The sequence below is a fragment of the Rhinoderma darwinii genome, chromosome 1 (genome assembly GCF_050947455.1).
Source record: "Rhinoderma darwinii isolate aRhiDar2 chromosome 1, aRhiDar2.hap1, whole genome shotgun sequence".
Lineage (NCBI taxonomy): Eukaryota > Metazoa > Chordata > Amphibia > Anura > Rhinodermatidae > Rhinoderma > Rhinoderma darwinii.
This window is the reverse complement of record NC_134687.1, coordinates 264592639-264614142: the sequence shown is the minus strand read 5'-3', so window position 1 is coordinate 264614142 and position 21504 is coordinate 264592639. Positions and strand designations below refer to the sequence as shown.

At 41.6% G+C, this 21504-nt stretch overlaps 97 pseudogenes; all 97 read right to left on the bottom strand.

The window, feature by feature from the left end:
- Positions 1-19: 19 nt before the first annotated feature.
- LOC142675312 (5S ribosomal RNA) lies at positions 20-138 on the bottom strand (annotated as a pseudogene).
- Positions 139-205: 67 nt separating this feature from the next.
- LOC142737075 (5S ribosomal RNA) lies at positions 206-324 on the bottom strand (annotated as a pseudogene).
- A 67-nt stretch (positions 325-391) lies between these two features.
- Positions 392-510, bottom strand: LOC142685251 (5S ribosomal RNA; annotated as a pseudogene).
- Positions 511-577: 67 nt separating this feature from the next.
- LOC142735473 (5S ribosomal RNA) lies at positions 578-696 on the bottom strand (annotated as a pseudogene).
- Positions 697-763: 67 nt separating this feature from the next.
- LOC142735936 (5S ribosomal RNA) lies at positions 764-882 on the bottom strand (annotated as a pseudogene).
- Positions 883-949: 67 nt separating this feature from the next.
- On the bottom strand, positions 950-1068 carry LOC142715504 (5S ribosomal RNA; annotated as a pseudogene).
- Positions 1069-1135: 67 nt separating this feature from the next.
- On the bottom strand, positions 1136-1254 carry LOC142738370 (5S ribosomal RNA; annotated as a pseudogene).
- Positions 1255-1321: 67 nt separating this feature from the next.
- On the bottom strand, positions 1322-1440 carry LOC142738258 (5S ribosomal RNA; annotated as a pseudogene).
- A 67-nt stretch (positions 1441-1507) lies between these two features.
- On the bottom strand, positions 1508-1626 carry LOC142735694 (5S ribosomal RNA; annotated as a pseudogene).
- Positions 1627-1693: 67 nt separating this feature from the next.
- Positions 1694-1812, bottom strand: LOC142735597 (5S ribosomal RNA; annotated as a pseudogene).
- Positions 1813-1879: 67 nt separating this feature from the next.
- On the bottom strand, positions 1880-1998 carry LOC142671440 (5S ribosomal RNA; annotated as a pseudogene).
- A 253-nt stretch (positions 1999-2251) lies between these two features.
- LOC142673285 (5S ribosomal RNA) lies at positions 2252-2370 on the bottom strand (annotated as a pseudogene).
- A 67-nt stretch (positions 2371-2437) lies between these two features.
- Positions 2438-2556, bottom strand: LOC142682636 (5S ribosomal RNA; annotated as a pseudogene).
- Positions 2557-2623: 67 nt separating this feature from the next.
- Positions 2624-2742, bottom strand: LOC142704499 (5S ribosomal RNA; annotated as a pseudogene).
- A 67-nt stretch (positions 2743-2809) lies between these two features.
- LOC142700302 (5S ribosomal RNA) lies at positions 2810-2928 on the bottom strand (annotated as a pseudogene).
- Positions 2929-3181: 253 nt separating this feature from the next.
- On the bottom strand, positions 3182-3300 carry LOC142734596 (5S ribosomal RNA; annotated as a pseudogene).
- Positions 3301-3367: 67 nt separating this feature from the next.
- Positions 3368-3486, bottom strand: LOC142736360 (5S ribosomal RNA; annotated as a pseudogene).
- A 67-nt stretch (positions 3487-3553) lies between these two features.
- On the bottom strand, positions 3554-3672 carry LOC142736816 (5S ribosomal RNA; annotated as a pseudogene).
- A 253-nt stretch (positions 3673-3925) lies between these two features.
- Positions 3926-4044, bottom strand: LOC142737721 (5S ribosomal RNA; annotated as a pseudogene).
- Positions 4045-4111: 67 nt separating this feature from the next.
- Positions 4112-4230, bottom strand: LOC142682625 (5S ribosomal RNA; annotated as a pseudogene).
- A 67-nt stretch (positions 4231-4297) lies between these two features.
- On the bottom strand, positions 4298-4416 carry LOC142704477 (5S ribosomal RNA; annotated as a pseudogene).
- Positions 4417-4483: 67 nt separating this feature from the next.
- Positions 4484-4602, bottom strand: LOC142679042 (5S ribosomal RNA; annotated as a pseudogene).
- Positions 4603-4669: 67 nt separating this feature from the next.
- On the bottom strand, positions 4670-4788 carry LOC142691339 (5S ribosomal RNA; annotated as a pseudogene).
- Positions 4789-4855: 67 nt separating this feature from the next.
- On the bottom strand, positions 4856-4974 carry LOC142737636 (5S ribosomal RNA; annotated as a pseudogene).
- A 67-nt stretch (positions 4975-5041) lies between these two features.
- On the bottom strand, positions 5042-5160 carry LOC142724411 (5S ribosomal RNA; annotated as a pseudogene).
- Positions 5161-5227: 67 nt separating this feature from the next.
- LOC142731318 (5S ribosomal RNA) lies at positions 5228-5346 on the bottom strand (annotated as a pseudogene).
- Positions 5347-5413: 67 nt separating this feature from the next.
- LOC142738346 (5S ribosomal RNA) lies at positions 5414-5532 on the bottom strand (annotated as a pseudogene).
- Positions 5533-5599: 67 nt separating this feature from the next.
- LOC142728391 (5S ribosomal RNA) lies at positions 5600-5718 on the bottom strand (annotated as a pseudogene).
- A 67-nt stretch (positions 5719-5785) lies between these two features.
- Positions 5786-5904, bottom strand: LOC142674882 (5S ribosomal RNA; annotated as a pseudogene).
- A 67-nt stretch (positions 5905-5971) lies between these two features.
- Positions 5972-6090, bottom strand: LOC142735500 (5S ribosomal RNA; annotated as a pseudogene).
- Positions 6091-6157: 67 nt separating this feature from the next.
- LOC142729952 (5S ribosomal RNA) lies at positions 6158-6276 on the bottom strand (annotated as a pseudogene).
- A 67-nt stretch (positions 6277-6343) lies between these two features.
- Positions 6344-6462, bottom strand: LOC142667385 (5S ribosomal RNA; annotated as a pseudogene).
- Positions 6463-6529: 67 nt separating this feature from the next.
- LOC142737233 (5S ribosomal RNA) lies at positions 6530-6648 on the bottom strand (annotated as a pseudogene).
- A 67-nt stretch (positions 6649-6715) lies between these two features.
- Positions 6716-6834, bottom strand: LOC142735533 (5S ribosomal RNA; annotated as a pseudogene).
- Positions 6835-6901: 67 nt separating this feature from the next.
- On the bottom strand, positions 6902-7020 carry LOC142728380 (5S ribosomal RNA; annotated as a pseudogene).
- Positions 7021-7087: 67 nt separating this feature from the next.
- On the bottom strand, positions 7088-7206 carry LOC142717054 (5S ribosomal RNA; annotated as a pseudogene).
- Positions 7207-7273: 67 nt separating this feature from the next.
- On the bottom strand, positions 7274-7392 carry LOC142737565 (5S ribosomal RNA; annotated as a pseudogene).
- Positions 7393-7459: 67 nt separating this feature from the next.
- On the bottom strand, positions 7460-7578 carry LOC142714876 (5S ribosomal RNA; annotated as a pseudogene).
- Positions 7579-7645: 67 nt separating this feature from the next.
- Positions 7646-7764, bottom strand: LOC142737547 (5S ribosomal RNA; annotated as a pseudogene).
- A 67-nt stretch (positions 7765-7831) lies between these two features.
- LOC142717043 (5S ribosomal RNA) lies at positions 7832-7950 on the bottom strand (annotated as a pseudogene).
- Positions 7951-8017: 67 nt separating this feature from the next.
- On the bottom strand, positions 8018-8136 carry LOC142677603 (5S ribosomal RNA; annotated as a pseudogene).
- A 67-nt stretch (positions 8137-8203) lies between these two features.
- LOC142735601 (5S ribosomal RNA) lies at positions 8204-8322 on the bottom strand (annotated as a pseudogene).
- Positions 8323-8389: 67 nt separating this feature from the next.
- On the bottom strand, positions 8390-8508 carry LOC142728368 (5S ribosomal RNA; annotated as a pseudogene).
- Positions 8509-8575: 67 nt separating this feature from the next.
- LOC142700051 (5S ribosomal RNA) lies at positions 8576-8694 on the bottom strand (annotated as a pseudogene).
- Positions 8695-8761: 67 nt separating this feature from the next.
- LOC142738503 (5S ribosomal RNA) lies at positions 8762-8880 on the bottom strand (annotated as a pseudogene).
- Positions 8881-9133: 253 nt separating this feature from the next.
- Positions 9134-9252, bottom strand: LOC142689732 (5S ribosomal RNA; annotated as a pseudogene).
- A 67-nt stretch (positions 9253-9319) lies between these two features.
- LOC142728357 (5S ribosomal RNA) lies at positions 9320-9438 on the bottom strand (annotated as a pseudogene).
- Positions 9439-9505: 67 nt separating this feature from the next.
- Positions 9506-9624, bottom strand: LOC142735472 (5S ribosomal RNA; annotated as a pseudogene).
- Positions 9625-9691: 67 nt separating this feature from the next.
- On the bottom strand, positions 9692-9810 carry LOC142736310 (5S ribosomal RNA; annotated as a pseudogene).
- A 67-nt stretch (positions 9811-9877) lies between these two features.
- On the bottom strand, positions 9878-9996 carry LOC142697849 (5S ribosomal RNA; annotated as a pseudogene).
- Positions 9997-10435: 439 nt separating this feature from the next.
- On the bottom strand, positions 10436-10554 carry LOC142699751 (5S ribosomal RNA; annotated as a pseudogene).
- Positions 10555-10621: 67 nt separating this feature from the next.
- On the bottom strand, positions 10622-10740 carry LOC142725394 (5S ribosomal RNA; annotated as a pseudogene).
- A 67-nt stretch (positions 10741-10807) lies between these two features.
- On the bottom strand, positions 10808-10926 carry LOC142737546 (5S ribosomal RNA; annotated as a pseudogene).
- A 67-nt stretch (positions 10927-10993) lies between these two features.
- LOC142736618 (5S ribosomal RNA) lies at positions 10994-11112 on the bottom strand (annotated as a pseudogene).
- A 67-nt stretch (positions 11113-11179) lies between these two features.
- LOC142735600 (5S ribosomal RNA) lies at positions 11180-11298 on the bottom strand (annotated as a pseudogene).
- Positions 11299-11365: 67 nt separating this feature from the next.
- On the bottom strand, positions 11366-11484 carry LOC142728346 (5S ribosomal RNA; annotated as a pseudogene).
- Positions 11485-11551: 67 nt separating this feature from the next.
- LOC142700040 (5S ribosomal RNA) lies at positions 11552-11670 on the bottom strand (annotated as a pseudogene).
- Positions 11671-11737: 67 nt separating this feature from the next.
- Positions 11738-11856, bottom strand: LOC142738502 (5S ribosomal RNA; annotated as a pseudogene).
- Positions 11857-12109: 253 nt separating this feature from the next.
- LOC142689721 (5S ribosomal RNA) lies at positions 12110-12228 on the bottom strand (annotated as a pseudogene).
- A 67-nt stretch (positions 12229-12295) lies between these two features.
- On the bottom strand, positions 12296-12414 carry LOC142728335 (5S ribosomal RNA; annotated as a pseudogene).
- Positions 12415-12481: 67 nt separating this feature from the next.
- Positions 12482-12600, bottom strand: LOC142735471 (5S ribosomal RNA; annotated as a pseudogene).
- A 67-nt stretch (positions 12601-12667) lies between these two features.
- Positions 12668-12786, bottom strand: LOC142736309 (5S ribosomal RNA; annotated as a pseudogene).
- Positions 12787-12853: 67 nt separating this feature from the next.
- LOC142697827 (5S ribosomal RNA) lies at positions 12854-12972 on the bottom strand (annotated as a pseudogene).
- A 439-nt stretch (positions 12973-13411) lies between these two features.
- Positions 13412-13530, bottom strand: LOC142702340 (5S ribosomal RNA; annotated as a pseudogene).
- A 67-nt stretch (positions 13531-13597) lies between these two features.
- LOC142666656 (5S ribosomal RNA) lies at positions 13598-13716 on the bottom strand (annotated as a pseudogene).
- A 67-nt stretch (positions 13717-13783) lies between these two features.
- Positions 13784-13902, bottom strand: LOC142700632 (5S ribosomal RNA; annotated as a pseudogene).
- Positions 13903-13969: 67 nt separating this feature from the next.
- Positions 13970-14088, bottom strand: LOC142736850 (5S ribosomal RNA; annotated as a pseudogene).
- A 253-nt stretch (positions 14089-14341) lies between these two features.
- Positions 14342-14460, bottom strand: LOC142699554 (5S ribosomal RNA; annotated as a pseudogene).
- Positions 14461-14713: 253 nt separating this feature from the next.
- LOC142737676 (5S ribosomal RNA) lies at positions 14714-14832 on the bottom strand (annotated as a pseudogene).
- Positions 14833-14899: 67 nt separating this feature from the next.
- On the bottom strand, positions 14900-15018 carry LOC142703846 (5S ribosomal RNA; annotated as a pseudogene).
- A 67-nt stretch (positions 15019-15085) lies between these two features.
- Positions 15086-15204, bottom strand: LOC142737507 (5S ribosomal RNA; annotated as a pseudogene).
- A 67-nt stretch (positions 15205-15271) lies between these two features.
- On the bottom strand, positions 15272-15390 carry LOC142714865 (5S ribosomal RNA; annotated as a pseudogene).
- Positions 15391-15643: 253 nt separating this feature from the next.
- Positions 15644-15762, bottom strand: LOC142665889 (5S ribosomal RNA; annotated as a pseudogene).
- A 253-nt stretch (positions 15763-16015) lies between these two features.
- LOC142684091 (5S ribosomal RNA) lies at positions 16016-16134 on the bottom strand (annotated as a pseudogene).
- A 67-nt stretch (positions 16135-16201) lies between these two features.
- Positions 16202-16320, bottom strand: LOC142703835 (5S ribosomal RNA; annotated as a pseudogene).
- A 67-nt stretch (positions 16321-16387) lies between these two features.
- Positions 16388-16506, bottom strand: LOC142714854 (5S ribosomal RNA; annotated as a pseudogene).
- A 67-nt stretch (positions 16507-16573) lies between these two features.
- Positions 16574-16692, bottom strand: LOC142714843 (5S ribosomal RNA; annotated as a pseudogene).
- Positions 16693-16759: 67 nt separating this feature from the next.
- LOC142704004 (5S ribosomal RNA) lies at positions 16760-16878 on the bottom strand (annotated as a pseudogene).
- Positions 16879-16945: 67 nt separating this feature from the next.
- LOC142737775 (5S ribosomal RNA) lies at positions 16946-17064 on the bottom strand (annotated as a pseudogene).
- Positions 17065-17131: 67 nt separating this feature from the next.
- Positions 17132-17250, bottom strand: LOC142716786 (5S ribosomal RNA; annotated as a pseudogene).
- A 67-nt stretch (positions 17251-17317) lies between these two features.
- Positions 17318-17436, bottom strand: LOC142731596 (5S ribosomal RNA; annotated as a pseudogene).
- Positions 17437-17503: 67 nt separating this feature from the next.
- On the bottom strand, positions 17504-17622 carry LOC142715851 (5S ribosomal RNA; annotated as a pseudogene).
- A 67-nt stretch (positions 17623-17689) lies between these two features.
- Positions 17690-17808, bottom strand: LOC142682460 (5S ribosomal RNA; annotated as a pseudogene).
- Positions 17809-17875: 67 nt separating this feature from the next.
- LOC142681573 (5S ribosomal RNA) lies at positions 17876-17994 on the bottom strand (annotated as a pseudogene).
- A 253-nt stretch (positions 17995-18247) lies between these two features.
- LOC142737675 (5S ribosomal RNA) lies at positions 18248-18366 on the bottom strand (annotated as a pseudogene).
- A 253-nt stretch (positions 18367-18619) lies between these two features.
- LOC142714832 (5S ribosomal RNA) lies at positions 18620-18738 on the bottom strand (annotated as a pseudogene).
- A 67-nt stretch (positions 18739-18805) lies between these two features.
- LOC142714810 (5S ribosomal RNA) lies at positions 18806-18924 on the bottom strand (annotated as a pseudogene).
- A 67-nt stretch (positions 18925-18991) lies between these two features.
- Positions 18992-19110, bottom strand: LOC142703993 (5S ribosomal RNA; annotated as a pseudogene).
- A 67-nt stretch (positions 19111-19177) lies between these two features.
- LOC142735546 (5S ribosomal RNA) lies at positions 19178-19296 on the bottom strand (annotated as a pseudogene).
- A 67-nt stretch (positions 19297-19363) lies between these two features.
- On the bottom strand, positions 19364-19482 carry LOC142738166 (5S ribosomal RNA; annotated as a pseudogene).
- Positions 19483-19549: 67 nt separating this feature from the next.
- LOC142716775 (5S ribosomal RNA) lies at positions 19550-19668 on the bottom strand (annotated as a pseudogene).
- Positions 19669-19735: 67 nt separating this feature from the next.
- Positions 19736-19854, bottom strand: LOC142730619 (5S ribosomal RNA; annotated as a pseudogene).
- Positions 19855-20107: 253 nt separating this feature from the next.
- On the bottom strand, positions 20108-20226 carry LOC142666648 (5S ribosomal RNA; annotated as a pseudogene).
- A 253-nt stretch (positions 20227-20479) lies between these two features.
- Positions 20480-20598, bottom strand: LOC142736849 (5S ribosomal RNA; annotated as a pseudogene).
- Positions 20599-20851: 253 nt separating this feature from the next.
- On the bottom strand, positions 20852-20970 carry LOC142677592 (5S ribosomal RNA; annotated as a pseudogene).
- A 67-nt stretch (positions 20971-21037) lies between these two features.
- LOC142737851 (5S ribosomal RNA) lies at positions 21038-21156 on the bottom strand (annotated as a pseudogene).
- A 67-nt stretch (positions 21157-21223) lies between these two features.
- Positions 21224-21342, bottom strand: LOC142666535 (5S ribosomal RNA; annotated as a pseudogene).
- Between the last annotated feature and the right edge of the window lie 162 nt (positions 21343-21504).

Here is a 21504-nt window from a genome sequence, read left to right as displayed (position 1 = left end):
TCTAAACGACATAATAAAAATTCAACCTCACCACGGATTCCCAGACAGTCTCCCACACTGGTACTAGCGAGGCCTTAAGCTGTGTAACTTCTGCGTTCTGACGAGAGCAGGCACATTCAGCTTAGAATGGCCATTGACGTTAAGTGCTTTAATCCATAGTCCTATTTAATCTATTGTGAAACAAAATCTAAACGACATAATAAAAAGTCAACCGCACCACGGATTCGCAGACAGTCTCCCACACTGGTACTAGCGAGGCCTTAAGCTGTGTAACTTCTGCGATCTGACGAGAGCAGGCACATTCAGCTTAGAATGGCCATTGACATTAAAAGCCTTAATCCATAGTCCTATTTAATTTATTGTGAAACAAAATCTAAACGACATAATAAAAAGTCAACCGCACCACGGATTCCCAGACAGTCTCCCACACTGGTACTAGCGAGGCCTTAAGCTGTGTATCTTCTGCGATCTGACGAGAGCAGGGACATTCAGTTTAGAATGGCCATTGACATTAAATGCTTTAATCCATAGTCCTTTTTAATCGATTGTGAAACAAAATCTAAACAACATAATAAAAATTCAACCGCACCACGGATTCCCAGACAGTCTCCCACACTGGTACTAGCGAGGCCTTAAGCTGTGTAACTTCTGCGTTCTGACGAGAGCAGGCACATTCAGCTTAGAATGGCCATTGACGTTAAATGCTTTAATCCATAGTCCTATTTAATCTATTGTGAAACAAAATCTAAACAACATAATAAAAAGTCAACCGCACCACGGATTCCCAGACAGTCTCCCACACTGGTACTAGCGAGGCCTTAAGCTGTGTAACTCCTGCGATCTGACGAGAGCAGGCACATTCAGCTTAGAATGGCCATTGACATTAAATGCTTTAATCCATAGTCCTTTTTAATCGATTGAGAAACAAAATTTAAACGACATAATAAAAAGTCAACCGCACCACGGATTCCCAGAGAGTCTCCCACACTGGTACTAGCGAGGCCTTAAGCTGTGTAACTTCTGCGATCTGACGAGAGCAGGCACATTCAGCTTAGAATGGCCATTGACATTAAATGCTTTAATCCATAGTCCTTTTTAATCGATTGTGAAACAAAATCTAAACTACATAATAAAAAGTCAACCGCATCACGGATTCCCAGACAGTCTCCCACACTGGTACTAGCGAGGCCTTAAGCTGTGTAACTTCTGCGATCTGACGAGAGCAGGCATATTCAGCTTAGAATGGCCATTGACATTAAAAGCCTTATTCCATAGTCCTATTTAATCTATTGTGAAACAAAATCTAAACAACATAATAAAAAGTCAACCGCACCACGGATTCCCAGACAGTCTCCCACACTGGTATTAGCGAGGCCTTAAGCTGTGTAACTTCTGCGATCTGACGAGAGCAGGGACATTCAGCTTAGAATGGCCATTGACATTAAATGCTTTAATCCATAGTCCTTTTTAATCGATTGTGAAACAAAATCTAAACGACATAATAAAAATTCAACCGCACCACGGATTCCCAGACAGTCTCCCACACTGGTACTAGCGAGGCCTTAAGCTGTGTAACTTCTGCGATCTGACGAGAGCAGGCACATTCAGCTTAGAATGGCAATTGACATTAAATGCTTTAATCCATAGTCCTTTTTAATCGATTGTGAAACAAAATCTAAACGACATAATAAAAAGTCAACCACACCACGGATTCCCAGACAGTCTCCCACACTGGTACTAGCGAGGCCTTAAGCTGTGTAACTTCTGCGTTCTGACGAGAGCAGGTACATTCAGCTTAGAATGGCCATTGACGTTAAATGATTTAATCCATAGTCCTATTTAATCTATTGTGAAACAAAATCTAAACGACATAATAAAATGTCAACCGCACCACGGATTCCCAGACAGTCTCCCACACTGGTACTAGCGAGGCCTTAAGCTGTGTAACTTCTGCGATCTGACGAGAGAAGGCACATTCAGCTTAGAATGGCAATTGACATTAAATGCTTTAATCCATAGTCCTTTTTAATCGATTGTGAAACAAAATCTAAACGACATAATAAAAAGTCAACCGCACCACGGATTCCTAGACAGTCTCCCACACTGGTACTGGCGAGGCCATAAGGTGTGTAACTTCTGCGATCTGACGAGAGCAGGCACATTCAGCTTAGAATGGCCATTGACATTAAATGCTTTAATCCATAGTCCTTTTTAATCGATTGTGAAACAAAATCTAAACGACATAATAAAAAGTCAACCGCACCACGGATTCCCAGACAGTCTCCCACACTGGTACTAGCAAGGCCTTAAGCTGTGTAACTTCTGCGATCTGACGAGAGCAGGCACATTCATCTAAGAATGGCCATTGACATTAAATGCTTTAATCCATAGTCCTTTTTAATCGATTGTGAAACAAAATGTAAACGACATAATAAAAAGTCAACTGCACCACGGATTCCCAGACAGTCTCCCACACTGGTACTAGAGAGGCCTTAAGCTGTGTAACATCTGCGATCTGACGAGAGCAGGGACATTCAGCTTAGAATGGCCATTGACATTAAATGCTTTAATCCATAGTCCTTTTTAATCGATTGTGAAACAAAATCTAAACAACATAATAAAAATTCAACCGCACCACGGATTCCCAGACAGTCTCCCACACTGGTACTAGCGAGGCATTAAGCTGTGTAAATTCTGCGTTCTGACGAGAGCAGGCACATTCAGCTTAGAATGGCCATTGACGTTAAATGCTTTAATCCATAGTCCTATTTAATCTATTGTGAAACAAAATCTAAACGACATAATAAAAAGGCAACCGCACCACGGATTCCCAGACAGTCTCCCACACTGGTACTAGAGAGGCCTTAAGCTGTGTAACATCTGCGATCTGACGAGAGCAGGGACATTCAGCTTAGAATGGCCATTGACATTAAATGCTTTAATCCATAGTCCTTTTTAATCGATTGTGAAACAAAATCTAAACGACATAATAAAAATTCAACCGCACCACGGATTCCCAGACAGTCTCCCAAACTGGTACTAGCGAGTACTTAAGCTGTGTAACTTCTGCGTTCTGACGAGAGCAGGTACATTCAGCTTAGAATGGCCAATGACGTTAAATGTTTTAATCCATAGTCCTATTTAATCTATTGTGAAACAAAATCTAAACGACATAATAAAAAGTCAACCGCACCACGGATTCCCAGACAGTCTCCCACACTGGTACTAGCGAGGCCTTAAGCTGTGTAACTTCTGCGATCTGACGAGAGCAGGCACATTCAGCTTAGAATGGCAATTGACATTAAATGCTTTAATCCATAGTCCTTTTTAATCGATTGTGAAACAAAATCTAAACGACATAATAAAAAGTCAACCGCACCACGGATTTCCAGACAGTCTCCCACACTGGTACTAGCGAGGCCTTAAGCTGTGTAACTTCTGCGTTCTGACGAGAGCAGGTACATTCAGCTTAGAATGGCCGTTGACGTTAAATGCTTTAATCCATAGTCCTATTTAATCTATTGTGAAACAAAATCTAAACGACATAATAAAATGTCAACCGCACCACGGATTCCCAGACAGTCTCCCACACTGGTACTAGCGAGGCCTTAAGCTGTGTAACTTCGGCGATCTGACGAGAGCAGGCACATTCAGCTTAGAATGGCAATTGACATTAAATGCTTTAATCCATAGTCCTTTTTAATCGATTGTGAAACAAAATCTAAACGACATAATAAAAAGTCAACCGCACCACGGATTCCTAGACAGTCTCCCACACTGGTACTGGCGAGGCCATAAGGTGTGTAACTTCTGCGATCTGACGAGAGCAGGCACATTCAGCTTAGAATGGCCATTGACATTAAATGCTTTAATCCATAGTCCTTTTTAATCGATTGTGAAACAAAATCTAAACGACATAATAAAAAGTCAACCGCACCACGGATTCCCAGACAGTCTCCCACACTGGTACTAGCGAGGCCTTAAGCTGTGTAACTTCTGCGATCTGACGAGAGCAGGCACATTCATCTAAGAATGGCCATTGACATTAAATGCTTTAATCCATAGTCCTTTTTAATCGATTGTGAAACAAAATGTAAACGACATAATAAAAAGTCAACTGCACCACGGATTCCCAGACAGTCTCCCACACTGGTACTAGAGAGGCCTTAAGCTGTGTAACATCTGCGATCTGACGAGAGCAGGGACATTCAGCTTAGAATGGCCATTGACATTAAATGCTTTAATCCATAGTCCTTTTTAATCGATTGTGAAACAAAATCTAAACAACATAATAAAAATTCAACCGCACCACGGATTCCCAGACAGTCTCCCACACTGGTACTAGCGAGGCATTAAGCTGTGTAAATTCTGCGTTCTGACGAGAGCAGGCACATTCAGCTTAGAATGGCCATTGACGTTAAATGCTTTAATCCATAGTCCTATTTAATCTATTGTGAAACAAAATCTAAACGACATAATAAAAAGTCAACCGCACCACGGATTCCCAGACAGTCTCCCACACTGGTACTAGAGAGGCCTTAAGCTGTGTAACATCTGCGATCTGACGAGAGCAGGGACATTCAGCTTAGAATGGCCATTGACATTAAATGCTTTAATCCATAGTCCTTTTTAATCGATTGTGAAACAAAATCTAAACGACATAATAAAAATTCAACCGCACCACGGATTCCCAGACAGTCTCCCAAACTGGTACTAGCGAGGACTTAAGCTGTGTAACTTCTGCGTTCTGACGAGAGCAGGTACATTCAGCTTAGAATGGCCAATGACGTTAAATGTTTTAATCCATAGTCCTATTTAATCTATTGTGAAACAAAATCTAAACGACATAATAAAAAGTCAACCGCACCACGGATTCCCAGACAGTCTCCCACACTGGTACTAGCGAGGCCTTAAGCTGTGTAACTTCTGCGATCTGACGAGAGCAGGCACATTCAGCTAAGAATGGCAATTGACATTAAATGCTTTAATCCATAGTCCTTTTTAATCGATTGTGAAACAAAATCTAAACGACATAATAAAAAGTCAACCGCACCACGGATTTCCAGACAGTCTCCCACACTGGTACTAGCGAGGCCTTAAGCTGTGTAACTTCTGCGTTCTGACGAGAGCAGGTACATTCAGCTTAGAATGGCCATTGACGTTAAATGCTTTAATCCATAGTCCTATTTAATCTATTGTGAAACAAAATCTAAACGACATAATAAAATGTCAACCACACCACGGATTCCCAGACAGTCTCCCACACTGGTACTAGCGAGGCCTTAAGCTGTGTAACTTCTGCGATCTGACGAGAGCAGGCACATTCAGCTTAGAATGGCAATTGACATTAAATGCTTTAATCCATAGTCCTTTTTAATCGATTGTGAAACAAAATCTAAACGACATAATAAAAAGTCAACCGCACCACGGATTCCCAGACAGTCTCCCACACTGGTACTGGCGAGGCCATAAGCTGTGTAACTTCTGCGATCTGACGAGAGCAGGCACATTCAGCTTAGAATGGCCATTGACATTAAATGCTTTAATCCATAGTCCTTTTTAATCGATTGTGAAACGAAATCTAAACGACATAATAAAAAGTCAACCGCACCACGGATTCCCAGACAGTCTCCCACACTGGTACTAGCGAGGCCTTAAGCTGTGTAACTTCTGCGATCTGACGAGAGCAGGGACATTCAGCTTAGAATGGCCATTGACATTAAATGCTTTAATCCATAGTCCTTTTTAATCGATTGTGAAACAAAATCTAAGCGACATAATAAAAATTGAACCGCACCACGGATTCCCAGACAGTCTCCCACACTGGTACTAGCGAGGCCTTAAGCTGTGTAACTTCTGCGTTCTGACGAGAGCAGGCACATTCAGCTTAGAATGGCCATTGACGTTAAATGCTTTAATCCATAGTCCTATTTAATCTATTGTGAAACAAAATCTAAACGACATAATAAAAAGTCAACCGCACCACGGATTCCCAGACAGTCTCCCACACTGGTACTAGCGAGGCCTTAAGCTGTGTAACTTCTGCGATCTGACGAGAGCAGGAACATTCAGCTTAGAATGGCAATTGACATTAAATGCTTTAATCCATAGTCCTTTTTAATCGATTGTGAAACAAAATCTAAACGACATAATAAAAAGTCAACCGCACCACGGATTCCCAGACAGTCTCCCACACTGGTACTAGCGAGGCCTTAAGCTGTGTAACTTCTGCGTTCTGACGAGAGCAGGCACATTCAGCTTAGAATGGCCATTGACGTTAAATGCTTTAATCCATAGTCCTTTTTAATCGATTGTGAAACAAAATCTAAACGACATAATAAAAAGTCAACCGCACCACGGATTCCCAGACAGTCTCCCACACTGGTACTAGCGAGACCTTTAGCTGTGTAACTTCTGCGTTCTGACGAGGGCAGGTACATTCAGCTTAGAATGGCCATTGACGTTAAATGCTTTAATCCATAGTCCTATTTAATCTATTGTGAAACAAAATCTAAACTACATAATAAAATGTCAACCGCACCACGGATTCCCAGACAGTCTCCCACACTGGTACTAGCGAGGCCTTAAGCTGTGTAACTTCTGCGATCTGACGAGAGCAGGCACATTCAGCTTAGAATGGCAATTGACATTAAATGCTTTAATCCATAGTCCTTTTTAATCGATTGTGAAACAAAATCTAAACGACATAATAAAAAGTCAACCGCACCACGGTTTCCCAGACAGTCTCCCACACTGGTACTAGCAAGGCCTTAAGCTGTGTAACTTCTGCGATCTGACGAGAGCAGGCACATTCAGCTTAGAATGGCCATTGACATTAAAAGCCTTAATCCATAGTCCTATTTAATCTATTGTGAAACAAAATCTAAACAACATAATAAAAAGTCAACCGCACCACGGATTCCCAGACAGTCTCCCACACTGGTACTAGCGAGGCCTTAAGCTGTGTAACTTCTGCGATCTGACGAGAGCAGGGACATTCAGCTTAGAATGGCCATTGACATTAAATGCTTTAATCCATAGTCCTTTTTAATCGATTGTGAAACAAAATCTAAACGACATAATAAAAATTCAACCGCACCACGGATTCCCAGACAGTCTCCCACACTGGTACTAGCGAGGCCTTAAGCTGTGTAACTTCTGCGTTCTGACGAGAGCAGGTACATTCAGCTTAGAATGGCCATTGACGTTAAATGCTTTAATCCATAGTCCTATTTAATCTATTGTGAAACAAAATCTAAACGACATAATAAAAAGTCAACCGCACCACGGATTCCCAGACAGTCTCCCACACTGGTACTAGCGAGGCCTTAAGCTGAGTAACTTCTGCGATCTGACGAAAGCAGGAACATTCAGCTTAGAATGGCCATTGACATTAAATGCTTTAATCCATAGTCCTTTTTAATCGATTGTGAAACAAAATCTAAACGACATAATAAAAAGTCAACCGCACCACGGATTCCCAGACAGTCTCCCACACTGGTACTAGCGAGGCCTTAAGCTGTGTAACTTCTGCGATCTGACGAGAGCAGGCACATTCAGCTTAGAATGGCCATTGACGTTAAAAGCCTTAATCCATAGTCCTATTTAATCTATTGTGAAACAAAATCTAAACGACATAATAAAAAGTCAACCGCACCACGGATTCCCAGACAGTCTCCCACACTGGTACTAGCGAGGCCTTAAGCTGTGTAACTTCTGCGATCTGACGAGAGCAGGGACATTCAGCTTAGAATGGCCATTGCCATTAAATGCTTTAATCCATAGTCCTTTTTAATCGATTGTGAAACAAAATCTAAACGACATAATAAAAATTCAACCGCACCACGGATTCCCAGACAGTCTCCCACACTGGTACTAGCGAGGCCTTAAGCTGTGTAACTTCTGCGTTCTGACGAGAGCAGGTACATTCAGCTTAGAATGGCCATTGACGTTAAATGCTTTAATCCATAGTCCTATTTAATCTATTGTGAAACAAAATCTAAACGACATAATAAAAAGTCAAACCCACCACGGATTCCCAGACAGTCTCCCACACTGGTACTAGCGAGGCCTTAAGCTGTGTAACTTCTGCGATCTGACGAGAGCAGGCACATTCAGCTTAGAATGGCAATTGACATTAAATGCTTTAATCCATAGTCCTTTTTAATTGATTGTGAAACAAAATCTAAACGACATAATAAAAAGTCAACCGCACCACGGATTCCTAGACAGTCTCCCACACTGGTACTAGCGAGGCCTTAAGCTGTGTAACTTCTGCGATCTGACGAGAGCAGGCACATTCAGCTTAGAATGGCCATTGACATTAAATGCTTTAATCCATAGTCCTTTTTAATCGATTGTGAAACAAAATCTAAACGACATAATAAAAAGTCAACCGCACCACGGATTCCCAGACAGTCTCCCACACTGGTACTAGCGAGGCCTTAAGCTGTGTAACTTCTGCGATCTGACGAGAGCAGGGACATTCAGCTTAGAATGGCCATTGACATTAAATGCTTTAATCCATAGTCCTTTTTAATCGATTGTGAAACAAAATCTAAACGACATAATAAAAAGTCAACCGCACCACGGATTCCCAGACAGTCTCCCACACTGGTACTAGCGAGATCTTAAGCTGTGTAATATCTGCGATCTGACGAGAGCAGGCACATTCAGCTAAGAATGGCCATTGACATTAAATGCTTTAATCCATAGTCCTTTTTAATCGATTGTGAAACAAAATCTAAACGACATAATAAAAAGTCAACCGCACCACAGATTCCCAGACAGTCTCCCACACTGGTACTAGTGAGGCCTTAAGCTGTGTAACTTCTGCATTCTGACGAGAGCAGGGACATTCAGCTTAGAATGGCCATTAACATTAAATGCATTAATCCATAGTCCTTTTTAATCGATTGTGAAACAAAATCTAAACGACATAATAAAAATTAAACCGCACCACGGATTCCCAGACAGTCTCCCACACTGGTTCTAGCGAGGCGTTAAGCTGTGTAACTTCTGCGATCTAACGAGAGCAGGCATATTCAGCTTAGAATAGCCATTGACAATAAATGCTTTAATCCATAGTCCTTTTTAATCGATTGTGAAACAAAATCTAAACGACATAATAAAAAGTCAACAACACCACGGATTCCCAGACAGTCTCCCACACTGGTACTAGCGAGGCCTTAAGCTGTGTAACTTCTTCGATCTGACGAGAGCAGGCACATTTAGCTTAGAATGGCCATTGACATTAAAAGCCTTAATCCATAGTCCTATTTAATCTATTGTGAAACAAAATCTAAACAACATAATAAAAAGTCAACCGCACCACGGATTCCCAGACAGTCTCCCACACTGGTACTAGCGAGGCCTTAAGCTGTGTAACTTCTGCGATCTGACGAGAGCAGGGACATTCAGCTTAGAATGGCCATTGACATTAAATGCATTAATCCATAGTCCTTTTTAATCGATTGTGAAACAAAATCTAAACGATATAATACAAATTCAACCGCACCACGGATTCCCAGACAGTCTCCCACACTGGTACTAGCGAGGCCTTAAGCTGTGTAACTTCTGCGTTCTGACGAGAGCAGGCACATTCAGCTTAGAATGGCCATTGACGTTAAATGCTTTAATCCATAGTCCTATTTAATCTATTGTGAAACAAAATCTAAACGACATAATAAAAAGTCAACCGCACCACGGATTCCCAGACAGTCTCCCACACTGGTACTAGCGAGGCCTTAAGCTGTGTAACTTCTGCGATCTGACGAGAGCAGGCACATTCAGTTTAGAATGGCCATTGACATTAAATGCTTTAATCCATAGCCCTATTTAATCGATTGTGAAACAAAATCTAAACGACATAATAGAAAGACAACCGCACCACGGATTCCCAGACAGTCTCCCATACTGGTACTAGCAAGGGCTTAAGCTGTGTAACTTCTGCGATCTGACGAGAGCAGGGACATTCAGCTTAGAATGGCCATTGACATTAAATGCTTTAATCCATAGTCCTTTTTAATCGATTGTGAAACAAAATCTAAACGACATATTAAAAATTCAACCGCACCACAGATTCCCAGACAGTCTCCCACACTGGTACTAGCGGGGCCTTAAGCTGTGTAACTTCTCCGATCTGACGAGAGCAGGGACATTCAGCTTAGAATGGCCATTGACGTTAAATGCTTTAATCCATAGTCCTATTTAATCTATTGTGAAACAAAATCTAAACGACATAATAAAAAGTCAACCGTACCTCGGATTCCCAGACAGTCTCCCACACTATTACTAGCGAGGCCTCAAGCTGTGTAACTTCTGTGATCTGACGAGAGCAGGCACATTCAGCTTAGAATGGCCATTGACATTAAATGCTTTAATCCATAGTCCTTTTTAATCGATTGTGAAACAAAATCTAAATGACATAATAAAAATTCAACCGCACCACGGATTCCCAGACAGTCTCCCACACTGGTACTAGCGAGGCCTTAAGCTGTGTAATTTCTTCGATCTGACGAGAGCAGGCACATTCAGCTTAGAATGGCCATTGACATTAAATGCTTTAATCCATAGTCCTTTTTAATCGTTTGAGAAACAAAATCTAAACGACATAATAAAAAGCCAACCGCACCACGGATTCCCAGACAGTCTCCCACACTGGTACTAGCGAGGCCTTAAGCTGTGTAACTTCTGCGATCTGACGAGAGCAGGCACATTCAGCTTAGAATGGCCATTGACGTTAAAAGCCTTAATCCATAGTCCTATTTAATCTATTGTGAAACAAAATCTAAACGACATAATAAAAAGTCAACCGCACCACGGATTCCCAGACAGTCTCCCACACTGGTACTAGCGAGGCCTTAAGCTGTGTAACTTCTGCGATCTGACGAGAGCAGGGACATTCAGCTTAGAATGGCCATTGCCATTAAATGCTTTAATCCATAGTCCTTTTTAATCGATTGTGAAACAAAATCTAAACGACATAATAAAAATTCAACCGCACCACGGATTCCCAGACAGTCTCCCACACTGGTACTAGCGAGGCCTTAAGCTGTGTAACTTCTGCGTTCTGACGAGAGCAGGTACATTCAGCTTAGAATGGCAATTGACATTAAATGCTTTAATCCATAGTCCTTTTTAATTGATTGTGAAACAAAATCTAAACGACATAATAAAAAGTCAACCGCACCACGGATTCCTAGACAGTCTCCCACACTGGTACTAGCGAGGCCTTAAGCTGTGTAACTTCTGCGATCTGACGAGAGCAGGCACATTCAGCTTAGAATGGCCATTGACATTAAATGCTTTAATCCATAGTCCTTTTTAATCGATTGTGAAACAAAATCTAAACGACATAATAAAAAGTCAACCGCACCACGGATTCCCAGACAGTCTCCCACACTGGTACTAGCGAGGCCTTAAGCTGTGTAACTTCTGCGATCTGACGAGAGCAGGGACATTCAGCTTAGAATGGCCATTGACATTAAATGCTTTAATCCATAGTCCTTTTTAATCGATTGTGAAACAAAATCTAAACGACATAATAAAAAGTCAACCGCACCACGGATTCCCAGACAGTCTCCCACACTGGTACTAGCGAGATCTTAAGCTGTGTAATATCTGCGATCTGACGAGAGCAGGCACATTCAGCTAAGAATGGCCATTGACATTAAATGCTTTAATCCATAGTCCTTTTTAATCGATTGTGAAACAAAATCTAAACGACATAATAAAAAGTCAACCGCACCACAGATTCCCAGACAGTCTCCCACACTGGTACTAGTGAGGCCTTAAGCTGTGTAACTTCTGCATTCTGACGAGAGCAGGGACATTCAGCTTAGAATGGCCATTAACATTAAATGCATTAATCCATAGTCCTTTTTAATCGATTGTGAAACAAAATCTAAACGACATAATAAAAATTAAACCGCACCACGGATTCCCAGACAGTCTCCCACACTGGTTCTAGCGAGGCGTTAAGCTGTGTAACTTCTGCGATCTAACGAGAGCAGGCATATTCAGCTTAGAATAGCCATTGACAATAAATGCTTTAATCCATAGTCCTTTTTAATCGATTGTGAAACAAAATCTAAACGACATAATAAAAAGTCAACAACACCACGGATTCCCAGACAGTCTCCCACACTGGTACTAGCGAGGCCTTAAGCTGTGTAACTTCTTCGATCTGACGAGAGCAGGCACATTTAGCTTAGAATGGCCATTGACATTAAAAGCCTTAATCCATAGTCCTATTTAATCTATTGTGAAACAAAATCTAAACAACATAATAAAAAGTCAACCGCACCACGGATTCCCAGACAGTCTCCCACACTGGTACTAGCGAGGCCTTAAGCTGTGTAACTTCTGCGATCTGACGAGAGCAGGGACATTCAGCTTAGAATGGCCATTGACATTAAATGCTTTAATCCATAGTCCTTTTTAATCGATTGTGAAACAAAATCTAAACGATATAATACAAATTCAACCGCACCACGGATTCCCAGACAGTCTCCCACACTGGTACTAGCGAGGCCTTAAGCTGTGTAACTTCTGCGTTCTGACGAGAGCAGGCACATTCAGCTTAGAATGGCCATTGACGTTAAATGCTTTAATCCATAGTCCTATTTAATCTATTGTGAAACAAAATCTAAACGACATAATAAAAAGTCAACCGCACCACGGATTCCCAGACAGTCTCCCACACTGGTACTAGCGAGGCCTTAAGCTGTGTAACTTCTGCGATCTGACGAGAGCAGGCACATTCAGTTTAGAATGGCCATTGACATTAAATGCTTTAATCCATAGCCCTATTTAATCGATTGTGAAACAAAATCTAAACGACATAATAGAAAGACAACCGCACCACGGATTCCCAGACAGTCTCCCATACTGGTACTAGCAAGGGCTTAAGCTGTGTAACTTCTGCGATCTGACGAGAGCAGGGACATTCAGCTTAGAATGGCCATTGACATTAAATGCTTTAATCCATAGTCCTTTTTAATCGATTGTGAAACAAAATCTAAACGACATATTAAAAATTCAACCGCACCACAGATTCCCAGACAGTCTCCCACACTGGTACTAGCGGGGCCTTAAGCTGTGTAACTTCTCCGATCTGACGAGAGCAGGGACATTCAGCTTAGAATGGCCATTGACGTTAAATGCTTTAATCCATAGTCCTATTTAATCTATTGTGAAACAAAATCTAAACGACATAATAAAAAGTCAACCGTACCTCGGATTCCCAGACAGTCTCCCACACTATTACTAGCGAGGCATCAAACTGTGTAACTTCTGTGATCTGACGAGAGCAGGCACATTCAGCTTAGAATGGCCATTGACATTAAATGCTTTAATCCATAGTCCTTTTTAATCGATTGTGAAACAAAATCTAAATGACATAATAAAAATTCAACCGCACCACGGATTCCCAGACAGTCTCCCACACTGGTACTAGCGAGGCCTTAAGCTGTGTAACTTCTTCGATCTGACGAGAGCAGGCACATTCAGCTTAGAATGGCCATTGACATTAAATGCTTTAATCCATAGTCCTTTTTAATCGTTTGAGAAACAAAATCTAAACGACATAATAAAAAGCCAACCGCACCACGGATTCCCAGACAGTCTCCCACACTGGTACTAGCGAGGCCTTAAGCTGTGTAACTTCTGCGATCTGACGAGAGCAGGGACATTCAGTTTAGAATGGCCATTGACATTAAATGCTTTAATCCATAGTCCTATTTAATCTATTGTGAAACAAAATCTAAACGACATAATAAAAAGTCAACCGCACCACTGATTCCCAGACAGTCTCCTACACAGGTACTAGCGAGACCTTATGCTGTGTAACTTCTGCGATCTGACGAGAGCAGGCACATTCAGCTTAGAATGGCCATTGACATTAAAAGCCTTAATCCATAGTCCTATTTAATCTATTGTGAAACAAAATCTAAACAACATAATAAAAAGGCAACCGCACCACGGATTCCCAGACAGTCTCCCACACTGGTACTAGCGAGGCCTTAAGCTGTGTAACTTCTGCGATCTGACGAGAGCAGGGACATTCAGCTTAGAATGGCCATTGACATTGAATGCTTTAATCCATAGTCCTTTTTAATCGATTGTGAAACAAAATCTAAACGACATAATAAAAATTCAACCGCACCATGGATTCCTAGACAGTCTCCCACACTGGTACTAGCGAGGCCTTACGCTGTGTAACTTCTGCGATCTGACGAGAGCAGGCACATTCAGCTTAGAATGGCCATTGACATTAAAAGCCTTAATCCATAGTCCTATTTAATCTATTGTGAAACAAAATCTAAACGACATAATAAAAAGTCAACCGCACCACGGATTCCCAGACAGTCTCCCACACTGGTACTAGTGAGGCGTTAAGCTGTGTAACTTCTGCGATCTAACGAGAGCAGGCACAATCAGCTTAGAATGGCCATTGACATTAAATGCTTTAATCCATAGTGCTTTTTAATCGATTGTGAAACAAAATCTAAACGACATAATAAAAAGTCAACCGCACCACGGATTCCCAGACAGTCTCCCACACTGGTACTAGCGAAGCGTTAAGCTGTGTAACTTCTGCGATCTAACGAGAGAAGGCAAATTCAGCTTAGAATGGCCATTGACATTAAAAGCCTTAATCCAAAGTCCTATTTAATCTATTGTGAAACAAAATCTAAACAACATAATAAAAAGTCAACCGCACCACGGATTCCCAGACTGTCTCCCACACTGGTACTAGCGAGGCCTTAAGCTGTGTAACTTCTGCGTTCTGACGAGAGCAGGCACATTCAGCTTAGAATTGCCATTGACGTTAAATGCTTTAATCCATAGTCCTATTTAATCTATTGTGAAACAAAATCTAAACGACATAATAAAAAGTCAACCGCACCACGGATTCCCAGACAGTCTCCCACACTGGTACTAGCGAGGCCTTAAGCTGTGTAACTTCTGCAATCTGACGAGAGAAGGCACATTCAGCTTAGAATGGCCATTGACATTGAATGCTTTAATCCATAGTCCTTTTTAATCGATTGTGAAACAAAATCTAAACGACATAATAAAAAGTCAACCGCACCACGGATTCCAGGACAGTCTCCCACACTGGTACTAGCGAGGCCTTAAGCTGTGTAACTTCTGCGATCTGACGAGAGCAGGCACATTCAGCTTAGAATGGCCATTGACATTAAATGCTTTAATCCATAGTCCTTTTTAATCGATTGTGAAACAAAATCTAAACGACATAATAAAAAGTCAACCGCACCACGGATTCCCAGACAGTCTCCCACACTGGTACTAGCGAGGCCTTAAGCTGTGTAACTTCTGCGATCTGACGAGAGCAGGCACATTCAGCTTAGAATGGCCATTGACATTAAATGCTTTAATCCATAGTCCTTTTTAATCGATTGTGAAACAAAATCTAAACGACATAATAAAAAGTCAACCGCACCACGGATTCCCAGACAGTCTCCCACACTGGTACTAGCGAAGCGTTAAGCTGTGTAACTTCTGCGATCTAACGAGAGAAGGCAAATTCAGCTTAGAATGGCCATTGACATTAAAAGCCTTAATCCAAAGTCCTATTTAATCTATTGTGAAACAAAATCTAAACAACATAATAAAAAGTCAACCGCACCACGGATTCCCAGACAGTCTCCCACACTGGTACTGGTGAGGCCTTAAGCTGTGTAACTTCTGCGATCTGACGAGAGCAGGCACATTCAGCTTAGAATGGCCATTGATGTTAAATGCTTTAATCCATAGTCCTATTTAATCTATTGTGAAACAAAATCTAAACGACATAATAAAAAGTCAACCGCACCACGGATTCCCAGACAGTCTCCCACACTGGTACTAGCGAAGCGTTAAGCTGTGTAACTTCTGCGATCTAACGAGAGAAGGCAAATTCAGCTTAGAATGGCCATTGACATTAAAAGCCTTAATCCAAAGTCCTATTTAATCTATTGTGAAACAAAATCTAAACAACATAATAAAAAGTCAACCGCACCACGGATTCCCAGACTGTCTCCCACACTGGTACTAGCGAGGCCTTAAGCTGTGTAACTTCTGCGTTCTGACGAGAGCAGGCACATTCAGCTTAGAACTGCCATTGACTTTAAATGCTTTAATCCATAGTCCTATTTAATCTATTGTGAAACAAAATCTAAACGACATAATAAAAAGTCAACCGCACCACGGATTCCCAGACAGTCTCCCACACTGGTACTAGCGAGGCCTTAAGCTGTGTAACTTCTGCAATCTGACGAGAGAAGGCACATTCAGCTTAGAATGGCCATTGACATTGAATGCTTTAATCCATAGTCCTTTTTAATCGATTGTGAAACAAAATCTAAACGACATAATAAAAAGTCAACCGCACCACGGATTCCCAGACAGTCTCCCACACTGGTACTAGCGAGGCCTTAAGCTGTGTAACTTCTGCGATCTGACGAGAGCAGGCACATTCAGCTTAGAATGGCCATTGACATTAAATGCTTTAATCCATAGTCCTTTTTAATCGATTGTGAAACAAAATCTAAACGACATAATAAAAAGTCAACCGCACCACGGATTCCCAGACAGTCTCCCACACTGGTACTAGCGAGGCCTTAAGCTGTGTAACTTCTGCGATCTGACGAGAGCAGGCACATTCAGCTTAGAATGGCCATTGACATTAAATGCTTTAATCCATAGTCCTTTTTAATCGATTGTGAAACAAAATCTAAACGACATAATAAAAAGTCAACCGCACCACGGATTCCCAGACAGTCTCCCACACTGGTACTAGCGAGGCGTTAAGCTGTGTAACTTCTGCGATCTAACGAAAGCAGGCACATTCAGCTTAGAATGGCCATTGACATTAAATGCTTTAATCCATAGTTCTTTTTAATCGATTGTGAAACAAAATCTAAACGACATAATAAAAAGTCAACCGCACCACGGATTCCCAGACAGTCTCCCACACTGGTACTAGCGAGGTCTTAAGCTGTATGACTTCTGCGATCTGACGAGAGCAGGCACATTCAGCTTAGAATGGCCATTGACGTTAAATGCTTTAATCCATAGTCCTATTTAATCTATTGTGAAACAAAATCTAAACGACATAATAAAAAGTCAACTGCACCACGGATTCCCAGACAGTCTCCCACACTGGTACTAGCGAGGCCTTAAGCTGTGTAACTTCTGCGATCTGACGAGAGCAGGCACATTCAGCTCAGAATGGCCATTGACTTTAAAAGCCTTAATCCATAGTCCTATTTAATCTATTGTGAAACAAAATCTAAACAACATAATAAAAAGTCAACCGCACCACAGATTCCCAGAGAGTCTCCCACACTGGTACTAGCGAGGCCTTAAGCTGTGTAACTTCTGCGATCTGACGAGAGCAGGCATATTCAGCTTAGAATGGCCATTGACATTAAATGCTATAATCCATAGTCCTTTTTAATCGATTGTGAAACAAAATCTAAACGACATAATAAAAAGTCAACCGCACCACGGATTCCCAGACAGTCTCCCACACTGGTACTAGCGAGGCCTTAAGCTGTGTAACTTCTGCGATCTGACGAGAGCAGGAACATTCAGCTTAGAATGGCCATTGACATTAAATGCTTTAATCCATAGTCCTTTTTAATCGATTGTGAAACAAAATCTAAACGACATAATAAAAAGTCAACCGCACCACGTATTCCCAGACAGTCTCCCACACTGGTACTAGCGAGGCCTTAAGCTGTGTAACTTCTGCGATCTGATGAGAGCAGGCACATTCAGCTTAGAATGGCCATTGACGTTAAATGCTTTAATCCATAGTCCTATTTAATCTATTGTGAAACAAAATCTAAACGACATAATAAAAAGTCAACCGCACCACGGATTCCCAGACAGTCTCCCACACTGGTACTAGCGAGGCGTTAAGCTGTGTAACTTCTGCGATCTAACGAGAGCAGGCACATTCAGCTTAGAATGGCCATTGACATTAAATGCTTTAATCTATAGTCCTTTTTAATCGATTGTGAAACAAAATCTAAACGACATAATAAAAAGTCAACCGCACCACGGATTCCCAGACAGTCTCCCACACTGGTACTAGCGAAGCGTTAAGCTGTGTAACTTCTGCGATCTAACGAGAGAAGGCAAATTCAGCTTAGAATGGCCATTGACATTAAAAGCCTTAATCCAAAGTCCTATTTAATCTATTGTGAAACAAAATCTAAACAACATAATAAAAAGTCAACCGCACCACGGATTCCCAGACTGTCTCCCACACTGGTACTAGCGAGGCCTTAAGCTGTGTAACTTCTGCGTTCTGACGAGAGCAGGCACATTCAGCTTAGAATTGCCATTGACGTTAAATGCTTTAATCCATAGTCCTATTTAATCTATTGTGAAACAAAATCTAAACGACATAATAAAAAGTCAACCGCACCACGGATTACCAGACAGTCTCCCACACTGGTACTAGCGAGGCCTTAAGCTGTGTAACTTCTGCAATCTGACGAGAGAAGGCACATTCAGCTTAGAATGGCCATTGACATTGAATGCTTTAATCCATAGTCCTTTTTAATCGATTGTGAAACAAAATCTAAACGACATAATAAAAAGTCAACCGCACCACGGATTCCCAGACAGTCTCCCACACTGGTACTAGCGAGGCCTTAAGCTGTGTAACTTCTGCGATCTGACGAGAGCAGGCACATTCAGCTTAGAATGGCCATTGACATTAAATGCTTTAATCCATAGTCCTTTTTAATCGATTGTGAAACAAAATCTAAACGACATAATAAAAAGTCAACCGCACCACGGATTCCCAGACAGTCTCCCACACTGGTACTAGCGAGGCCTTAAGCTGTGTAACTTCTGCGATCTGACGAGAGCAGGCACATTCAGCTTAGAATGGCCATTGACATTAAATGCTTTAATCCATAGTCCTTTTTAATCGATTGTGAAACAAAATCTAAACGACATAATAAAAAGTCAACCGCACCACGGATTCCCAGACAGTCTCCCACACTGGTACTAGCGAGGCGTTAAGCTGTGTAACTTCTGCGATCTAACGAAAGCAGGCACATTCAGCTTAGAATGGCCATTGACATTAAATGCTTTAATCCATAGTTCTTTTTAATCGATTGTGAAACAAAATCTAAACGACATAATAAAAAGTCAACCGCACCACGGATTCCCAGACAGTCTCCCACACTGGTACTAGCGAGGCCTTAAGCTGTGTGACTTCTGCGATCTGACGAGAGCAGGCACATTCAGCTTAGAATGGCCATTGACGTTAAATGCTTTAATCCATAGTCCTATTTAATCTATTGTGAAACAAAATCTAAACGACATAATAAAAAGTCAACCGCACCACGGATTCCCAGACAGTCTCCCACACTGGTACTAGCGAGGCATTAAGCTGTGTAACTTCTGCGATCTAACGAGAGCAGGCACATTCAGCTTAGAATGGCCGTTGACATTAAATGCTTTAATCCATAGTCCTTTTTAATCGATTGTGAAACAAAATCTAAACGACATAATAAAAAGTCAACTGCACCACGGATTCCCAGACAGTCTCCCACACTGGTACTAGCGAGGCCTTAAGCTGTGTAACTTCTGCGATCTGACGAGAGCAGGCACATTCAGCTCAGAATGGCCATTGACTTTAAAAGCCTTAATCCATAGTCCTATTTAATCTATTGTGAAACAAAATCTAAACAACATAATAAAAAGTCAACCGCACCACAGATTCCCAGAGAGTCTCCCACACTGGTACTAGCGAGGCCTTAAGCTGTGTAACTTCTGCGATCTGACGAGAGCAGGCACATTCAGCTTAGAATGGCCATTGACATTAAATGCTATAATCCATAGTCCTTTTTAATCGATTGTGAAACAAAATCTAAACGACATAATAAAAAGTCAACCGCACCACGGATTCCCAGACAGTCTCCCACACTGGTACTAGCGAGGCGTTAAGCTGTGTAACTTCTTCGATCTGACGAGAGCAGGCACATTCAGCTTAGAATGGCCATTGACATTAAATGCTTTAATCCATAGTCCTTTTTAATCGTTTGAGAAACAAAATCTAAACGACATAATAAAAAGCCAACCGCACCACGGATTCCCAGACAGTCTCCCACACTGGTACTAGCGAGGCCTTAAGCTGTGTAACTTCTGCGATCTGACGAGAGCAGGGACATTCAGTTTAGAATGGCCATTGACATTAAATGCTTTAATCCATAGTCCTATTTAATCTATTGTGAAACAAAATCTAAACGACATAATAAAAAGTCAACCGCACCACTGATTCTCAGACAGTCTCCTACACAGGTACTAGCGAGACCTTATGCTGTGTAACTTCTGCGATCTGACGAGAGCAGGCACATTCAGCTTAGAATGGCCATTGACATTAAAAGCCTTAATCCATAGTCCTATTTAATCTATTGTGAAACAAAATCTAAACAACATAATAAAAAGGCAACCGCACCACGGATTCCCAGACAGTCTCCCACACTGGTACTAGCGAGGCCTTAAGCTGTGTAACTTCTGCGATCTGACGAGAGCAGGGACATTCAGCTTAGAATGGCCATTGACATTGAATGCTTTAATCCATAGTCCTTTTTAATCGATTGTGAAACAAAATCTAAACGACATAATAAAAATTCAACCGCACCATGGATTCCCAGACAGTCTCCCACACTGGTACTAGCGAGGCCTTACGCTGTGTAACTTCTGCGATCTGACGAGAGCAGGCACATTCAGCTTAGAATGTCCATTGACATTAAAAGCCTTAATCCATAGTCCTATTTAATCTATTGTGAAACAAAATCTAAACAACATAATAAAAAGTCAACCGCACCACGGATTCCCAGACAGTCTCCCACACTGGTACTAGCGAGGCCTTAAAATGTGTAACTTCTGCGATCTGACGAGAGCAGGGACATTCAGCTTAGAATGGCCATTGACATTAAATGCTTTAATCCATATTCCTTTATAATTGATTGTGAAACAAAATCTAAACGACATAATAAAAAGTCAACCGCACCACGGATTCCCAGACAGTCTCCCACACTGGTACTAGCGAGGCCTTAAGCTGTGTAACTTCTGCGATCTGACGAGATCAGGGACATTCAGCTTAGAATGGCCATTGACATTAAATGCTTTAATCCATAGTCCTTTTTAATCGATTGTGAAACAAAATCTAAACGACATAATAAAAATTCAACCACACCACGGATTCCCAGACAGTCTCCCACACTGGTACTAGCGAGGCCTTAAGCTGTGTAACTTCTGCGATCTGACGAGAGCAGGCACATTCAGCTTAGAATGGCCATTGACGTTAAATGCTTTAATCCATAGTCCTATTTAATCTATTGTGAAACAAAATCTAAACGACATAATAAAAAGTCTCCCACACTGGTACTAGCGAGGCGTTAAGCTGTGTAACTTCTGCGACATAACGAGAGCAGGCACATTCAGCTTAGAATGGCCATTGACATT